The sequence below is a fragment of the Chlorocebus sabaeus genome, chromosome 12 (assembly GCF_047675955.1).
Source record: "Chlorocebus sabaeus isolate Y175 chromosome 12, mChlSab1.0.hap1, whole genome shotgun sequence".
In the NCBI taxonomy this organism is placed as follows: domain Eukaryota; kingdom Metazoa; phylum Chordata; class Mammalia; order Primates; family Cercopithecidae; genus Chlorocebus; species Chlorocebus sabaeus.
Window position 1 is genome coordinate 15974936 of NC_132915.1, and position 16059 is coordinate 15990994.

The following is a 16059-nucleotide window of genomic DNA, read 5'->3' on the forward strand; positions in this document are numbered from 1 at the left end:
ATGTCCTTTAAATAGCTCCAAATCATAATTACAATGAACATCATTGTATTATTTTGTCCTCCAGTTGCATGCCATGAAACCACCATATAGGCAAAAATTACCAAGTCCTTTTTCTATTTTAGTTACTAAATACTTTATCAGACTCAAGATGAAACACTTTGGGCTGACTTAACAGTGATGACTCAAGTGAGGTCCAGGATGCTATTTTACTAGAAATCCTACCTCTAGGAGTACCTTCTAAGGGAATTTTCAGATATGCAAATCCAAGGTACAAAGGACATCACTGCAGTATTATTTACGGAGTGAAAAACTGGCCGAAGTGTGGAACAATCTGAGAATGATTAAATATGTTATGGTGCAGAAATAGGCTTTTGAAGAATTTTTAATGACTAGGAAATGCTCATGAAATAAACGTAAGTAGAAAAGCAGGCTTCAAAACTGTTTACAATTGGATCACATTTGGTAACTATGTAAGCACATTTGCAGAGAAAACAAAACCCTAGAGAAATGTATCAAGATGTTCACAGTGGAGTTTCTGAGGGTGGAACTTAAGCATGGTTTTTGTTTATATTTTCTTTATATTTTTTGGTGCCTTCCATGTTTTACACAGGAACACACACAGTTTTTATATTTGGGAAAAACATTAAGTCATAAAACCAAAACATTTAAAGAAAGAATCCTTCAGAAGACATACAGTGGACTGAAAGGAACTAGGAATTGAACCCATGTTTCCTAACCTCTAGTTATTTGTGTGTTTTAAAGCCCAGAATGCCACATAATAGAGACAGGTGTTGTTACTTTTGAAAAAATTAATTAATTAATTATGATTATTATTTGAGATGCATTCCTGCCTTGTCGCCCAGGCTGGAGTGCAGTGGCGTGATCTTGGATCACTGCAACCTCCACCTCCTGGGTTCAAGCAATTCTCCTGTCTCATAGTGGGATTACAGGTGCGCACCACCATGCCCGGCTAATTTTTTGTATCTTTAGTAGAGACGGGGTTTGTCCATGTTGGCCGAGCTGTTCTCGAACTCCTGACCTCATGATCCTCCCACCTCGGCCTCCCAAAGTGTTGGGATTACAAGCGTGAGCCACCATGCCTGGCTGGTGTTGCTACTTTTCAACTTATTTTGCTCTGGGAAGAAAAGCTACGTGAACTCTCCGGGTTAAAAAATTACAGACAGAGCCTAGCACAATGGCAAGTAACTGCAGTCCTCAGGAGGCTAAGGCAGGAGTATTGCTTGAGCCCAGGAGTTTGAGGCTGTAGAGTGATATGATTGAGTCTGTGTATAGCCACTGCACTCCAGCCTGGGCAATACAGCCAACACCCCATCTCTAACATTTAAAAAAAAAAACAAAAAACAAAAAGATAAGTGAAAAGATACAGGGCCGGATGCGCGTGTGGTGGCTCATGCCTGTAATTCCAGCACTTTGGGAGGATGAGGCAGGTGGATCACCCGAGGTCAGGAGTTCAAGACCAGCCTGACCAACATGGAGAAACCCTGTCTCTACTAAAAATACGAAATTAGCTGGCTGTGGTAGCATGAGCCTGTAATCCCAGCTACTTGGGAGGCTGAGGCAGGAGAATCACTTGAATCCAGGAGGAGGTTGCAGTGAGCTGAGATCGCACTATTGCACTCCAGCCTGGGCAGCAAGAGCCAAGTTCCCTCTCAAAAAAAAAAAAGAAAGAAAAGATACATAGATATAGATGAGGACATCTGGGGAGAATAGCAGGGACTTCTTAAGGTATAGGATACAATTTGGTATTGAATAATCACAACCATTTGTTTTTACATGGGGAGAAACATCCTTGGCCCACAGCAGAATGGACAAAAGCCATCCATCCACTCTTTTGGAAGAAGTTTTTTTAAAAAAATTCCGTGGTTTAGCTGGGCACGGTGGCTCACACCTGTAATCCCAGCACTTTGGGAGGCTAAGGTGGGCGGATCACGAGGTCAGGAGTTGAAGACCAGCCTGGCCAATGTGGTGAAACCCCGTCTCTACTAAAAATACAAAACAAAAAAAAAATTAGCCAGGCGTAACGGCGGGCACCTGTAATCCCAGCTACTCAGGAGGCTGAGGCAGGAGAATTGTTTGAACCCGGGAGGAGGAGGTTACAGTGGGCCAAGATTGCGCCATTGCACTCCAGCTGGGCAACAGGGCGAGACTCTGTCTCGGGGGGGAAAAAAAAAAAAATTCCGTGGTTTTAAAAAAAAAGAAAAGCTAACTAACACAAACAAACAGGACAAGAGACATATCTAAATAGACAAGTAACAGAATTCCCAAATTCCCAGGCCTCTGCACGCAGGACCTTGCTAAGAAACCTCCCATTTGGAGTCCTACACGTCAAAGAAGATTACTAAGAAGAATTCCACTTCGAAAGGGCTTGGAGTGCTCACTTTGGCAGCACGTATACTAAAACTGGAACAATACAGAGGAGATGAACCTGCCCCCTGCATAAGGATGACATGCAAATCTGTGAAGCATTCCATATTTTTTTAAGAAAGTATTTTTAAAGAAAAAAAAAAATGAAACAGCTTGGAAAACATCAGAGAAAGCCAGCAGACGATCCAGGCCACTGGAGCCTATTCAGCCGAGCCTGGGCTCCTGCCCCATTCAGCTGTGTGCCTGGGCCTGCAGCTCAGCAGGAGAGGGACCTTGCAGGACTCACACCTTGGCCTGAGAGGCCAGAGTCATAAAATTAGGATTATTTATGATGCAGAAGTGATTTAATAACATTTTTCAAGAACCTGAAGGATTTATGTAGAGGAACTGCTGTTCTAGTAACTAAACCCTTTTGGATGGTCTCCAAGATAAACCAGGCTTGTCTAGCTTCCGCCCTGAGCCCCTCCACCTCTTCCAGTTGCTCTTGGCAAATAATCTCTTCCACTTTACCAGAGGGTGATGGTCAAGGAGATGACCTTCCTGGCTGCTTTATCTACTCTCCTCCCCACCTCAAAATATCTCCCAGCATCTCTCTTTGTTCCTTCACGTCACAAAGGAAGAATCAAAGGAGGAGGGAGCTAACATTTATTGACTGCCTGCTGCGTGCCAGCAGCTTGCAGAAACATTACCTCATTTAATTCCCACAAACACCCTGTGAGGTAGGCATAATTATTCCTGTTTTGCTTGTTAGGGGATGGAGGAAATCATATTCTTTTAGCAGCTGGTATGAGAATTTCTCTTGGGGGCGAGGCGTGGTGGCTCGGGGCTGTAATCCCAGCACTTTGGGAGGCTGAGGAGGGTGGATGACTTGAGGTCAAGAGTTTGAGACCAGCCTGGCCAACTTGGCGAAACCTTGTCTCTACTAAAAATACAAAAAATTAGCCGGGTGTGGTGGTGCACGCCTGTAATCCCAGCTTCTCAAGAGGCTGAGGCATGAGAATAGCTAGAGGCCAGGAGGTGGAAATTGCAGTCTACACTCCAGCCTGGGGACAGAGTAAGCAGAGCAAGACTCTGTCTCAAAAAAAAAAAAAAAAAAAGAATTTATCTTGGGGAGAGAATCATCTTCATGGGAAAATGCCTTTATCAGCCTCTTTGGACAGTGTGGAGGGAGGGGAGAGAGATGAGGAAATGTGTGTGGAATGGGCAGGGTGAGGGGACGGTGGGCTCCTCACTCAGAAAGAAGAGGGGAGGGGCAGAGGCAAGAAAAGAGCAGGAGCTTTAGAGAAAGGCTTTGGGTGGCACAATATGCCCCTACCCTCAAAAGCATCTCTCTTAAAATCTCAAGTAAATTTACTAAGTTCATGAAATGCTGAAAGAAAATTGTTGAATGTGCTTTCTGGCATAGGGTGAAACAAAGCCACGTGTGTTTCACCTGAGATGGTGACAGGCAGACCTGTAAAGGAAGTACATTTCCTAAATTCAAGAGCAGGAAGGCCCCCCACCCCCACCCGTTGACATCTGAGTTCTGTAGAGAGGGGAAAACTGAGGCTCAGAAGTTAATCAACTTCACTAAAGTCACACAGCATCACTAACAAAGGGAATTGATCCCAGGTCTGTTTATCTCGATTGCCTATTGTTTTTACTCTACTCCACATGCTGCTCGAACAAAGATAGCTTCTTCCTTTCCCAGGCCAACTCTTCCACTGCTGTACTCCATCTAATCATAGTAATTAATAGTAGTGAGTATGTATTGAGTGTCTACCATATGCCAGACATTGTTGCATGCAGTAGCTCATTTGCTCCTCACAACGACACTATATATTTGACCATATAATTATTCACATTTTATTATATGGAAACTCCTGCTCAGAGAGGTTAAGACACTAGCTCAAAGTCCCACTGCTGTAAGTGGCGAAACCAACATTTGAATCAGAGCCCATGGTCTTAACTGCATTGCATTCTTTCATCTCATCCCTTCTCACCTCTTGAAAGAACAGTTCTTCAAATTAACCCATCTAATTAATCTGTTGTCTCCCTCCCGCTCCTAGGATGGGACCTGGTGGGGTTTGCAGAGGTCACGCAACACTGAACAGGGAAGGTGTTCTGATGGGCTTGGGTCAAAGCTCAGGCTAATAGTATAACTTGGGGGTTGGTAAATTTTTTCTGTAAAGGACCAGACAGTAAATATTTCAGGCTTTATGGGCCATATGGTCTCTGTAGCCAACTGCTCAACTCTGCTGTTGTAACATGAAAGTAGCCATAGTCATAGGTGAATGGGCAGGACTGTGTTCCAATAAAGCTTTATTGATGGACACTGACATTTGAATTTCCTACAATTTTTATGTGTCACAAAATACTATTCTTCTTTTGCTTCTTTTCTCCCATCATATAAAAAGGTAAAAACCATGCTTAGCGTAAAAGTCACATAAAAACGGGAGGCGGGCTGGATTTGGCCTGCAGGTGACAGTTTGCTGACCCTAGTTTTACCAAACCTTCCCTTCTTTTGGATTCTACATCCAGCTGGGCCAACTCCAGATTAAACAGTTTCTAGGTTGGGCTTTGAGTCTGCCCTCCTTTGCCTGCTCCTCTTACCTACGAAACCACACAGGTCCAGTCCACAAGCCTCTGCTCATCGCTGCCCCATCAGGAGCTCTCCTCCAGTCTTCCAGCATCTCCTGACCAACCACAAGCTGCTGTCTGCTGTCCCCGCAGGAGGTGGCCATAAAGAAAGATGGAACTGCCATCATTTAGATGACCTTGGTGAAGCAAAGTCCCAAGGACAGGTTAAAGGGGTATCACCCAAACACTATGACAAGCCTTGCAAATAATACGCTTCAAATAGACTGCACATCATAAAAGGAAATCTCTAGGAAAGGTGGAGAAGACATTGCTAACAATCTGGGTCCAAGGAAGGAGTCCTGGAGACAGAAATGGAAATGCCTTTCTCCTCCAGGAGACCAAGGCCAGAGGACAAGATATGGAGGACAGGAGTGCACCAGGGTCACAGGACAGTTTAGGTCTAGTACCACAGAGAGGACTGAAAAGCACTGACAGTTGGGCGTGGTGGCTCACGCCTGTAATCCCAGCACTTTGAGAGGACAAGGCGGGTGGATCACCTGAGGTCGGGAGTTCGAGACCAGCCTGGCCAACATGGCAAAACCCCATCTCTACTAGAAATACAAAAATTAGCCAGGCATGGTGGCACATGCCTGTAATCCCAGCTACTCGGGAGTGAGGCTGAGACACGAGAATTGCTTGAACCCAGGAGGCGGAGGTACAGTGAGCTGAGATCGTGGCACTGCACTCCAGCCTGGGTGACAGAGTGAGACTCTGTCTCAAAAAAAAAAAAAAAAAGCACTGACTAAGGAAAGGCTAAGAATAACAACAACAACAACAAAAAACTGCTAACTTTTTTTTATTAAACACCTATTGTGTTCTAGGCATATGTTGCTGGTTTTTAAAAAATAATACTGTCTCTTATTTAACTCTTTCAACACTCTGGCAAAATAGTCATTTAAAAAATCTTCTTGCATTCATTTTTTTAAAATAAATATTGTGCATCTTTTATGTGGCAGACACTATGCTAGATGCTGAGGATAAGCAAGTAAGCAAAAATAGACCTTGTGCCTGCTTTCATGGAGATTATACAGGGATTGACAAATTTTTTTTCCATAAAGGACCAGATTGTAAGTATTTTAGGTTTTGTGGGCCATAAGGCCTCTGCTGCAACTACTCAACTCTGCCACTGTAGTGCAAAAGCAACCACACACAATATGTAAAAAAGTAGGTGTGGCTGCGTGCCAGTAAAACTTTTTTATAAAAATAGGCTTCAGGCCAAAGCTGGCTACAGTTTGCTGACCCCTGTTCTAGTAGGAGACAAACATTAAGTAAATAATTAAACAAAAAGCAATCATTAAGTGACATCAGGTAGAAGTTCCTGATACTAAAAAACACTATAATCAGAGAGATTTAACCTATTCAGGGAGATCAGAGGTTTCCCCGAGGGAGCAGGTCTTAGATCTAATGTAGCAGTTAATTAGTGAGGTGAGGGTAAGACTATTGCAGACAAAGGAAACAGCTTGTGCAAAGGCCTGGGCCAGAAAGAAGCACAGTAAACCCAAGTTAAAAGAGGTTTATAGGGCCGGCGCGATCCCAGCACTTTGGGAGGCTGAGGCAGGCAGATTACCTGAGGTCGGGAGTTTGAGACCAACGTGGAGAAACCCTGTCTCTACTAAAAATACAAAATTAGCTGGGCGTGGTGGCACATACCTGTAATCCCAGCTACTAGGGAGGCTGAAGCAGGAGAATCGCTTGAAACTGGGAGGCGGAGGGTGCGGTGAGCCGAGATCGTGCCATTGCACTCCAGCCTGGGCAACAGGAGCGAAACTCCGTCTCAAAAAAAAAAAAAAAAAAAAAAAAAAGAGGTTTATAAGCCTGGTGCGGTGGCTCATGCCTGTAATCCCAACATTTTGGGAGGCCGAGGACGGGTGGATCACAAGGTCAGGAGTTCAAGACCAGCCTGGCAAAGATGGTGAAACCCTATTCTAATAAAAATACAAAAATTAGCTGAGCGTGGTGGCGGGTGCCTGTAATTCCAGCTACTTGGGAGGCTGAGCCAGATAATTACTTGAACTCGGGAGGCAGAGGTTGCAGTGAGCCGAGATCTTGCCACTGTACTCCAGGCTAGGTGACAGAGTGAGATTCTGTCTCAAAAAATAAATAAATAAATAAATAAATAAATAAATAAAAAGGTTTATATAGTTGGGGCAGAAAAAGTCAGTGAGTGTGAGCTCAGACTGAAAACAGCAGGGAGTGCCAAGCCCTGTAAGGTCTTGTGGATCTTGTTAGGGGATAAGTTCCCTATTTAAATACAGAGACTGCTGTACAGGGAGTTAAGTAACACGCTCAAGGTCATGTAGCCTGCAAAAGGTGGAGCTAGAAGCCTTATCTCTAGACCCAACTTCTGTATTCCCTTCGTGTTCATTTTGGTTCTGTTTGCCCAGTGTCTTTACAAATTTTCCTCTGTGAAATTCCCAAATCATTCAACAAAATTAAAAGGAAAGAGAAAGCTGAGTCCTGCACCTAGGCTAGGAGGCTAGCAGAGCCCTGATACCAGCGGGAAACCAGAGTGAACCTGGCAGATAAGTCCTACTGTGGAGGACCTACAGGTCTGGGGAGAGCTGTGTTCCTACTTCTCCTTTTTTCTTTGATGACCCCTTATATGAGTCTTAGCAAAGCTTCCTCTGTTCTTGATGTCAAAGGAGCCTTCAGAATTATCACCCAGACTCCTCCCCCTGCGTTGCCAGGCCCTCTGGATCTTGCCCTGCATGCCTCTGCACTCTGTCCTCCCTGCCTCACTTGCACGCTCCCCTTGGGGACACTTGTATGGCTTGCTGCTCTGTGAACACTCCACGTCCCCTCCTCAGTTCCACGCTGTTCTGCTGCTGGAAAAGCACATGCCTTGCCCTTCCCCTGTGTCTGGAAACCTTCTCTTCTTGAAGAATCCACGAAAATGTGGCACATATACACCATGGAATACTATGCAGTCACAAAAAGGGATGAGTTCATGTAATTTGCAGGGACATGGATGAAGCTGGAAACCATCATTCTCAGCAAACTAACACTGGAACAGAAAACCAAACACGACATGTTCTCACTCCTAAGTGGGAGCTGCACAATGAGAACACATGGACACAGGGAGGGGAACATCACACACACTGGGCCCTGTCAGAGGATTGGAGGGCTAGGGGAGTGATAGCATTAGGAGAAATACATCATGTAGATGACGGGTTGATGGGTGCAGCAAACCACCATGGCACGTGTATACCTATGTCACAAACCTGTACATTTTGAACATGTATCCCAGAACTTAAAGTATAATATAACAAAACAAAACAAAACAAAAAAACCTTCAAAGAGGAATCTCCAAAAACAAAATAAATAAATAAATAAATAAATAAAAGAATCCACCTAGGAGGCCGGGCTCCGTGGCTCACACCTGTAATCTCAGCACTTTGGGAGTCAGAGGTGGGTGGCACGTGCCTGCAATCCCAGCTATTTGGGAGGCTGAGGCAGGAGAATTGCTTGAACCCAGGAGGTGGAGGTTGCAGTGAGCCAAGATCATGCCACTGCACTCCAGTCTCGGCGACAAGAGCAAAACTCCATCTCAAAAAAACAAAAATAAAAACAAATCCACCCAGGAATGGTTCCTGATGCTTCCAGTTCTGCAGGAAGCTGTGCTCCCCTTCAATGCCCACACGGTTCTTGGTGTGAATGGCTAACATCCTAAACTCCAGTTCATGTCGGCCTCCCACACTGTACTCTGAGCTAGCAAAGGGCTTATGTGATGGGCGTTTGGCACTTTCATATGGAGGTTAACCCGTGGACTTGTTAACCCCACCTATTCCCACCTCTTAGGCATCTGCATATTTCTATCCTTCAGATTTCCTAGCACTAGGCCTGATAGCAGCAGTTCTCAAAGTGGGGTCCCCAGTCTCACAGCATCGGCATCACCTGGGAACTCTCTAGAAATGCAAATTCTAGAGCCCTCATTGGACCCCTGAGATCAGAAACCAGGGGTATGCAGCGATGTGCGCTTTCATAAGCCCTCCAGGTGACGCTGAGGCAGGCGAACGTTTGAGAACCACGGCCTCACCAGAAGTTATTGCTCATTAAATTGTTGATTCCCTGAGGAGGGTAACTGGTTGTTTTCAGCCTAGAAAAGAAAAAGAGTAACTGAGAAAATGACACGAAAAGCTTTTACTAGGCTGGGTTTTTAGAAAAGAAATTTTCTGACACGATATTTCAAATATGGGACTTTCAAAGAAGGCTCTGCTTTGTAAGCGTTGAAAAACAAGATCGATTCTCCTCTGTATGGCTTGGGTGTGGTCTTGCTGAAGGGCAGGGGTTCGGATGAGATAACCTCGCCAGATGCCCTCCACTGCTCAGATTCTCTGCTTCTGGATATTCTATGCTCTAGGAAAGAAATATCAGTTAGGGAGCAGGGCATTCATTATTGCTAGGGGACTTTGGGCTTTCAGCCCACAAGGAAGTATATACTTCTTTCCTCTTCTAAGGTGAGTCTTTGCCAGTCTATACTCATAAAAAGAGATGACCAGGACCTTTGAGAAAGGTAATTGTTTGTTTTTAGGTCATAAAAATGAATCCTTGCTTTGTTTTCAAAGGAACATGCTCTTCATGCAATCTATACAATCTGAATGACAAGTAGGTGAGGTCCAAGATTGGAAAGATAAAACTTCATTGTTGGTTTTTGGCCTGGAGCTGAAACAATGGGACAAAGGAGTGGCTTGTTGGTATAAGCTCTATAAAACACAATAATATTAGTCATGTAAACAGGAGAAAATAGGAGAGGCTTAATGAGATAAATTACACCGAGTCACCACATTAGGGATTAAAAGATTCTGATTAAGCAAACGCTAAAAAGTACAAAAGAAAGGATAAAGAGAAGCGTGGTAACTTTAGTGTTAGAAAACAATGGATCCTTCTATCTAGGGTGCTGTTTGACAAGGGGGAGCTTTGAGAGGCTGCCTGAGCTGACTGTGAGCGTCCATTAAGATTCTACTTTTCATCAAAAAAAAAAAAATCATCCTGTACTCAAACCAGGGCTCACAAAGCCAACACATTCTTCTTTTCTTCCTTATTCTTTTTCTTTCCCTCTTCACAATTGCAAAGCAATCCATTTTGCTAGATGAGTCTGTGAAGGGAATAAAAGCACTCCAGGTTTCTGAATCTATTAGCATTCCCAGATTTGCTGGCCTAACTTCCAAAGTGTGACTGGCTGCCATTCTCAGGCTAAGGGGAAAATAGCCAACTCACTGATGTTTAAGACTGCCTGTGTACCTGTGAGAACAGCCACTTTTTCATAACTATTTTTATAAGGACATTTGAACAACTGAAGTAGAGGGTACAGATGTGTACTATTTCGACTAACATAGCTGCTGGAGCCTTGAGTCAGTATTATATGCTCATCATGTAGCTGTCTGTATTAAAGTGCACATCTACAGATGAGAAGATACAAAACTCTGTCAAAACGTAGAACAGGGAAACACTCAGTGGTTCACGCTTCCACATACTTCTTGGCAACGGTGTAAGTGCAAGGTCGCCAAAGGCCAGCGAGCCTTTATATATATATGTATATTTTGAGACAGAGTCTTGCTCTTTCACCCAGGCTGGAGCGCAGTGGCACCATCTCGGCTCATTGCAACCACTGCCTCCCAGGTTCAAGTGATTCTTGTGCCTCAGCCTCCACGGTAGCTGGGATTAGAGGTGCGTGCCACCACAACCGGCCTGGAATAATTTTTTTTTTACCTAAATGTAAAACATAAGCTCCCAGAAGCAGAACTGCTTTCAAAGGGTAGGAATGTTTTAAAATTTTTGATATTACTTACACATGCCTTTCAGAACAGTGATACTAGGCCAGGTACTGTGACTCATGCCTGTAATCCCAGCACTTTGGGAGGCCAAGGCTGGCAAATCGCTGGAACCCAGGAGTTCGAGATCAGCTGGACAACATGGGGAAACCCCACCTCTACTAAAAATACAAAAAATTAGCTGGGTGTGGTGGTGCACACCTGTAGTCTTAGCTATGGAGGCTGAGTTGGGAGAATCACCTGGGCCCAGGGAGGTACAGGCTGCAGTGAGCCAAGATCACAGCCTCTTCCTTTGCTTTTAAGCTTACAAAATTCTCTACTGGCTGGGTATGGTGGCTCAAGCCTGTAATCCAGCACTTTGGGAGGCTAAGGTGAGAGGATGGCTTGAAGCCCAGAGTTCAAGACCAGCCTGGGCAACATAGCAAGACCCCATCTCAAATTTTAAAAATTAAAAATTTTAAACATTAAAAATAAATAAATAGGGCCAGGCGTGGTGGCTTACACCTGTAAAACCAACACTCTGGGAGGCTGAGACAGGAGGATCACTTGAGCCCAGGCGTTTGAGACCAGCTTGGGCAACACAGCAAAATCCTGTGTCTATGAAAAATAGAAAAATTAACCGGGTGTGGTGGTGCATGCCTGTAGTCCCAGCTACTTGGAAGGCTGAGGTGGGAGGATAGCTTGAGTCCAGGCGTTCGAGGTTGCAGTGAGCTATGATCATGCCACCACTCTTCAGCATGGGCAACAGAGTGAGACAGAGCAAGATTCCATCTGAAGAAAAAAAAAAGTCACTTGGAGAACATCAGAACATCTTTAAAATGCAGTTGTGGGCCAGGCGCAGTGGCTCACACTTGTAATTCCCAGCACTTTGGGAGGCCGAGATGGGCGGATCACGAGGTCAGGAGATCGAGACCATCCTGGCTAACATGGTGAAACCCCGTCTCTACTAAAAATACAAAAAAGTTAGCTGCGCGTGTTGGTGGGCACCTGTAGTCCCAGATACTTGGGAGGCTGAGGCAGGAGAATGGTGTGGACCCGGGAGGCGGAGCTTGTAGTGAGCAGAGATCGTGCCACCGCACTCCAGCCTGGAGGAGAGTGTGAGATTCCGTCTCAAAAAATAAAATAAAATAAAGTAAAATGCAGTTGCCTCGTCCTCTGAGGTGGGACCCATAAATCTGCATTTTCACCAAGCATCAGAGAGAATTCTTCTGCAAGGTGGCACAAGAAAATTTTCAACATTGATTATCTGATTCGATACATAGGTATACATCCACATCCACATCTGTATAGTACCCACTGATCATCTCCAGCTGTACATCTCCCAGGTACCTACAGCTCAATCCAAAACAGAATTCAACACCTCTCTACCCAAAACTCTTCCTCCTCTAAGTATCATTTTTCTTTCTGACACACACCACGATGTTTCCTTGCCCCAGATCTGAATCAGCCATGTCTTCAGGGAGCTCTGGGTACATTCTCATGGGTAATGACATTCAGATACTAAGATATTGGCACTAGGTATCATTAGAATTCTCTTGTCTTAATTTGAACTGTTTTCTCAGAATGCAGTTCCAACAGTGGGATTATTAAATTAGGAAAGGTGATATATTTTATGGCTCTTAATTCAATATTGACAAAGGTACAGCCAGTCCGCTGCTGGGCTCTGTTGGGACTGTATTCCTTTGCCTCTCCTTCGCCTGTTAGTGTCAGTCGCTAATATTAAAGCAGTAGCATTGGCTGACAGTGTCCTCAAATGTGAGAGCTTCAGAGAACAGTTCTGACGCACAGCTCCTGTCATTCCCCTCTCTGGTCCTCTGGGGATCTTTGCTGAAGAGACACATTCTGAACTAGAGCCAGAGGGGGAATAAAGAACTAGCCGGGTAAGTGCATAAACAGCTCGACTTCTACCTCCTCCCCAAATTAGGGCAGCTCTGGTTAATTGTGTGTGTGTGTGTGTGTGTGTGTGTGTGTGTGTGTGTGTGTTGAGATGGAGTCTCACACTGTCACCCAGGCTAGAGTGCAGTAGGCTGATCTAGGTTCACTGTAACCTCTGCCTTCCGGTTTCAAGTGATTCTCCCGCCTCAGCCTCCTGAGTAACTGAGATTACAGGCGCCTACCACCACGCCTGGCTAATTTTTGTATTTTTAGTAGAAATAGGGTTTCACCATGTTGGCCAGGCTGGTCTCGAACTTCTGACCTCGTGATCCGCCCACCTCGGCCTCCCAAACTGCTGGGATTACAGGCATGAGCCACTGCACCCGGCCAACTCTGGATGATTTTTAGGGGAAGACATGGCCAAGGCTGGAACTCCTGAGCAGGGTATTCCACTTCTGTTTCTTTCCTGAGTCTAAGCAGCATCAGAATGTACAAGGAAGGCTAGCCTGATCCTTTGGGGTGGCAGGAGGTAAGAAAGAATAAAATGGAATGTGGTTTCTGAACTTTAATGAACAGTAATGACACACGCTGATCAATGTGGCCCAGGTTAGTATACTGAGGGGAATGCAGGGTGATGAGGGAGTAGTCAAGAGGAAGGTACAAAGGGGACAGAAGTATGACGGCAAAGCGGGCTGTCCTAGAACCATTTTAGATGTGCAGGAGAAGAAATTCCCTCTCGCAAATCTACTGCCAGGTATACCCTCCAGCCATGTTTACCTCTCCCTTTTGGTGGTAAAGCCCACCGAAACTAACTCCAGAAGAGACTGAGAGCCCTAGAAAGAATAGGTCTTGCTTCAAGCTGTTTCAATATCTTTTTTTTTTTTTTTTGAGAAGTAGTCTAGCTCTGTTGCCCAGGCTGGAGTGCAGTGGCGCGATCTTGGCTCACCGCAACCTCCACCTCCAGGGTTCAAACAATTCTCTGCCTCAGCCTCCTGATTAGCTGGGATCACAGGTGGCTACCACCACGCCCAGCTAATTTTTGTTTTATTAGAAACGGGGTTTCACCATCTTGGCTAAGCTGGTCTTGACCTCCAGACCTTGTGGTCTACCCCCCTTGGCCTCCTAAAGTGCTGGGGTTACCGGCATGAGCTACCGCACCGAGCCTGTTTCAACATCTTTAAGGACTAGAAGTGAAGAAAAAGATGTTAGGTAAGAACCAGACCATATATTGTTTGACTTGACAAATCTTGTACTTATCTAAAATGTGCTAATACTATGTGGCTTCTACTGTCTGTGAGGTCAAGAGACAGAGTTTCCTTCCCAGGCTTTTCTAGTGCTCCTGCGTCATAGAGATCCTAATATCTTCTGATTGACCTCTTCTTATTCTATTTATTTATACTTTAATTTTAGAGACAGGGTCTCACTTTGTCTGCAACCTCGAACTCCTGGGCTCAAGCCGTCTTCCTGTGTTAGCCTCCCAAGTAGCTAGAAATATAGGCGTGTGCCACCAAACTCTCAGCTAATTTTTTTTTTCTTTTTCTTTTTGTAGAGATGAGTGTCTCACTCTGTTATTGCCCAGGCTGGTCTTGAACTCCTGGCCTCAAGTGATTCTCCAGCCTCGGCCTCCCAAAATGTTGGGATTACAAGTGGGAGCCACCTCACCTGGCCCAAATTAGGTTAACAAATAGAAATTTTAAATTTAAATTGTCATGCCATAAGTTTTTATACCTTTAGTGCTAATACGTGTTTGGAAAGAATCAATACGTAGAAAACGAGTATTATTGGAAAAGTTCAGAAACAGTTGCTTAGGCCTAGCACAGCAGCCAGATTACGTTTCGTGATGATGTATCTGTGGTTTCTATTTTAGACTGCATAGATAGGACAGCCATTTTCCACCAGTAAAATTAGTCTTCATCTGGTTGTGCTCTTCCAGGAGCACAGCGTCAAGACTCAGTGACACTCAGGACACCATTCCAAGTCACATGGCCCCACCAGTTCATCCAGGGCTCTCTGAAGCTAACCCTTATTTGACCCGTAGCATATATTCTGTGATAGTCTTTTACTATTACTCATAATTTAAAGTATGAGTTTTGAATTTCTGGCTATCCTGTATGTTTTGAGATAAGAAGTAACATTTATGTAAATAGTTCCTTATGTCCTCAATACCTAGAAGAGAACTGTATTTTTTGGTAGATCTAAATAAATACTGGCTGATAACTTGTTACCTCAAACAGATTATGCTTGAAAACTTTAACTTCCATTAACACACACACGCCCATTCTTGAAAGTGGATATGCGGCAGCTAAATCTTGATGAGTAAGGGATGAGACAATGTACAACAACTAAGGACCAACAGCCCAGGAGTTTGAATTCTAGGAGGACCATGAGAGGTGTACAGCTGGACTTTGATGAGAAGGTCATTAGCCCCTAAAAGAGTTGTCATAGCTTTTGGGGAGAAAATGCTTCACCAAAGAAATTCTATTTATTTTATGATGAGATCGGGCACATTCAGGATGGTATGGCCTATTTATTCTATTTATTTTAAAGGCTTGCTGGAAGCCATCTAGCCACTGGCCAACTGCAAACTATTTGCACTTTTCTGGGTCCCAAAGCCAACTTAAGAGACTGCATCCCTACCGTTCCTTTTACCTGTGAAAGAACTGTTTTCTTCTCTACAGACCTCTGAGTTACACTCAGTGAAACTAATTCCAACTTGGGATTCTTATTAATTATCTGTTGAGATTGTAGAACTAGGCAGTAGCCTTTTGGAATAGTTTTCAAGAAATGAGTATAATAGTATTCACAAAAGGAAAACATCAGGCTCTTTTTGCAATGGAAATAATAATTCTCAACATTAATCCCTTCCACCTGCCACCACCACCACCATCATTACCTTCCTAACTTTCCCTAATACCATCCTGGCTGCTATCTTCAACCCAAAAGGATGATGGGGAAGAGAAAATTCCCTCCTTATGAAAGAGCTTCCTAGGGCTGGTGTGGCTCATATCGGTAATCTCACCACTTTGGGAAGCTGAAGACGAGGATCACTTGAGCCCAGAAGTTCAAGACCAACATGAGCAATATGGTGAGACTTCATCTCTCCAAAAAGTTTAAAAATTAGGCCGGGTACGGTGGCTCACACCTGTAATCTCAGCATTTTGAGAGGCCAAGGCAGGTGGATTGCTTGAGCTCAGGAATTTGAGACCAGCCTGGGCAACATGATGAAACCCCGTCTCTACAAAAAATACAAAAATTAAGCCGGGCGCGGTGGCTCACGCCTGTAGTCCCAGCACTTTGGGAGGCTGAGGTGGGCAGATCACAAGGTCAGGAGTTCAAGACCAGCCTGGCCAACATAGTGAAACCCCGTCTCTACTAAAAATACAAAAATTAGCCAGGCGTGGTGGCACGT

The 16059-nt window shown here is 44.5% G+C and overlaps 1 long non-coding RNA gene and 1 other non-coding gene across 7 annotated transcripts in view; one reads left to right on the forward strand and one right to left on the reverse strand.

Annotated features, from left to right (window-relative positions):
- The window catches only part of LOC119624383 (uncharacterized), a 78625-nt gene that overhangs the window by 46857 nt on the left and 15709 nt on the right, over positions 1–16059 (reverse strand). The window lies entirely within an intron of this gene.
- Positions 2392–2498, forward strand: LOC119624549 (U6 spliceosomal RNA). Its single transcript, XR_005240715.1, has one exon. It is a non-coding gene; the product is annotated as a U6 spliceosomal RNA (small nuclear RNA).